Here is a 3,910-nt window from a genome sequence, read left to right on the forward strand (position 1 = left end):
GGCGGCGGTGTCGATGGGCCAGACTGGAAAGGGCGGGACCAGGACCCGCCCACAGGGACTCGCAAGACGCCACTCAATCAGGACCCCTTGGCTCCCACGAGGCCCCTGCACAGCGGTGGGGGAGCGGGGAGCGCCCGCCTCGGAATCACGTGGCCTCACACGAGCCGTTCGCCCGGCCCAGCGGCGGCCGCGTGCTCCCCAGTGGGGTCCTTCGACTGCGAGCCCGCGGACCTCCGCAGAGCGTGCGCTGCCGGGGCGAGCCCGCGGGCCCGGGCCGCCGCGCTCCCCACGAGGGGCGGACACGGGGCTGAACGGAACACGTGTCCGCCTGACCGCACGGCCCTGGGCACACCCGTCGTCATCACCCGCCATGGGTCTGTGTCACCGTCACTGTCACCCGCCATCACCGTCACCCGCCATCGCCCTGTGTCACCGTCACCTGCCATCGCTCACCGTCACCCGCCATCGCTCTGTCTCACCGTCACCCGCCATCGCTCTGTGTCACCGTCACCGGCCATCGCTCTGTGTCACCGTCACCCGCCATCGCTCTGTGTCACCCGCCATCGCCTTGTGTCACCGTCACCTGCCATCGCTCTGTGTCACCCGCCATCGCCTTGTGTCACCGTCACCTGCCATCGCTCTGTGTCACCGGCCATCGCTCTGTGTCACCGTCACCCGCCATCGCTCTGTGTCACCCGCCATCGCCTTGTGTCACCGTCACCTGCCATCGCTCTGTGTCACCCGCCATCGCCTTGTGTCACCGTCACCTGCCATCGCTCACCGTCACCCGCCATCGCCCTGTGTCACCGTCACCCGCCATCGCCCTGTGTCACCGTCACCCGCCATCGCCCTGTGTCACCGTCACCCGCCATCGTCTTGCCACCGTCACCTGCCATCGCTCACCGTCACCCACCATCGCCCTGTGTCACCGTCACCCGCCGTCACCGTCACCCGCCATCACTCACCGTCATCCACCATCGCCCTGTGTCACCGTCACCCGCCATCACCGTCACCCGCCATCGCCTTGTGTCACCGTCACCCGCCATCGCTCTGTGTCACCCGCCATCGCCTTGTGTCACCGTCACCTGCCATCACTCTGTGTCACCCGCCATCGCTCTGTGTCACCGTCACCCGCCATCACCGTCACCCGCCATCGCCTTGTGTCACCGTCACCCGCCATCGCTCTGTGTCACCCGCCATCGCCTTGTGTCACCGTCACCTGCCATCACTCTGTGTCACCCGCCATCGCCCTGTGTCACCGTCACCCGCCATCACCGTCACCCGCCATCGCCTTGTGTCACCGTCACCCGCCATCGCTCTGTGTCACCCGCCATCGCCTTGTGTCACCGTCACCTGCCATCGCTCTGTGTCACCCGCCATCGCCTTGTGTCACCGTCACCTGCCATCGCTCACCGTCACCCACCATCACCCTGTGTCACCGTCACCCGCCATCGCTCTGTGTCACCCGCCATCACTCACTGTCACCGGCCATCGCCTTGTGTCACCGTCACCCACCATCGCCCTGTGTCACCGTCACCCGCCATCGTTCTGTGTCACCATCACCCGCCATCGTCTTGTCACCGTCACCTGCCATCGCTCACCGTCACCCACCATCGCCCTGTGTCACCGTCACCCGCCATCACCGTCACCCGCCATCGCCCTGTGTCACCGTCACCCACCATCGCCCTGTGTCACCGTCACCCGCCATCGCTCTGTGTCACCGGCCATCGCCCTGTGTCACCGTCACCTGCCATCGTTCTGTGTCACCGTCACCCGCCATCGCCTTGTGTCACCGTCAACTGCCATCGCTCACCATCACCCATCATCGCCCTGTGTCACCGTCACCCGCCATCACTCTGTGTCACCCGCCATCGCCCTGTGTCACCGTCACCCGCCATCGCTCTGTGTCACCTGCCATCGCCCTGTGTCACCGTCACCCGCCATCGCTCTGTGTCACCGTCACCCGCCATCACTCACCGTCACCCGCCATCGCTCTGTGTCACCGTCACTGGCCATCGCTCTGTGTCACCGTCACTGGCCATCGCTCTGTGTCACCCGCCATCGCCTTGTGTCACCGTCACCTGCCATCGCTCTGTGTCACCCGCCATCGCCTTGTGTCACCGTCACCTGCCATCGCTCTGTGTCACCGGCCATCGCTCTGTGTCACCGTCACCCGCCATCGCTCTGTGTCACCCGCCATTGCCTTGTGTCACCCTCACCTGCCATCGCTCACCGTCACCCACCATCACCCTGTGTCACCGTCACCCGCCATCGCTCTGTGTCACCCGCCATAACTCACCGTCACCGGCCATCGCCTTGTGTCACCGTCACCCGCCATCGTTCTGTGTCACCGTCACCCGCCATCGTTCTGTGTCACCGTCACCCGCCATCGTCTTGTGTCACCGTCACCTGCCATCGCTCACCGTCACCCACCATCGCCCTGTGTCACCGTCACCCGCCGTCACCGTCACCCGCCATCACTCACCGTCATCCACCATCGCCCTGTGTCACCGTCACCCGCCATCACCGTCACCCGCCATCGCCTTGTGTCACCGTCACCCGCCATCGCTCTGTGTCACCCGCCATCGCCTTGTGTCACCGTCACCTGCCATCACTCTGTGTCACCCGCCATCGCTCTGTGTCACCGTCACCCGCCATCGCTCTGTGTCACCCGCCATCGCCTTGTGTCACCGTCACCTGCCATCGCTCTGTGTCACCCGCCATCGCCTTGTGTCACCGTCACCTGCCATCGCTCACCGTCACCCACCATCACCCTGTGTCACTGTCACCCGCCATCGCTCTGTGTCACCCGCCATCACTCACCGTCACCGGCCATCGCCTTGTGTCACCGTCACCCACCATCGCCCTGTGTCACCGTCACCCGCCATCGCTCTGTGTCACCGGCCATCGCCCTGTGTCACCGTCACCTGCCATCGTTCTGTGTCACCGTCACCCGCCATCGCCCTGTGTCACCATCACCCGCCATCACTCTGTGTCACCCGCCATCGCCCTGTGTCACCGTCACCCGCCATCGCCCTGTGTCACCGTCACCCGCCATCGCTCTGTGTCACCTGCCATCGCCCTGTGTCACCGTCACCCGCCATCGCTCTGTGTCACCGTCACCCGCCATCACTCACCGTCACCCGCCATCGCTCTGTGTCACCGTCACTGGCCATCGCTCTGTGTCACCGTCACTGGCCATCGCTCTGTGTCACCCGCCATCGCCTTGTGTCACCGTCACCTGCCATCGCTCTGTGTCACCCGCCATCGCCTTGTGTCACCGTCACCTGCCATCGCTCTGTGTCACCGGCCATCGCTCTGTGTCACCGTCACCCGCCATCGCTCTGTGTCACCCGCCATTGCCTTGTGTCACCCTCACCTGCCATCGCTCACCGTCACCCACCATCACCCTGTGTCACCGTCACCCGCCATCGCTCTGTGTCACCCGCCATAACTCACCGTCACCGGCCATCGCCTTGTGTCACCGTCACCCGCCATCGTTCTGTGTCACCGTCACCCGCCATCGTTCTGTGTCACCGTCACCCGCCATCGTCTTGTGTCACCGTCACCTGCCATCGCTCACCGTCACCCACCATCGCCCTGTGTCACCGTCACCCGCCGTCACCGTCACCCGCCATCACTCACCGTCATCCACCATCGCCCTGTGTCACCGTCACCCGCCATCACCGTCACCCGCCATCGCCTTGTGTCACCGTCACCCGCCATCGCTCTGTGTCACCCGCCATCGCCTTGTGTCACCGTCACCTGCCATCACTCTGTGTCACCCGCCATCGCTCTGTGTCACCGTCACCCGCCATCGCTCTGTGTCACCCGCCATCGCCTTGTGTCACCGTCACCTGCCATCGCTCTGTGTCACCCGCCATCGCCTTGTGTCACCGTCACCTGCCAT

Source organism: Lepidochelys olivacea (assembly GCF_965140295.1).
Source record: "Lepidochelys olivacea isolate rLepOli2 genome assembly, chromosome: 10".
Taxonomy (NCBI): Eukaryota; Metazoa; Chordata; order Testudines; family Cheloniidae; genus Lepidochelys; species Lepidochelys olivacea.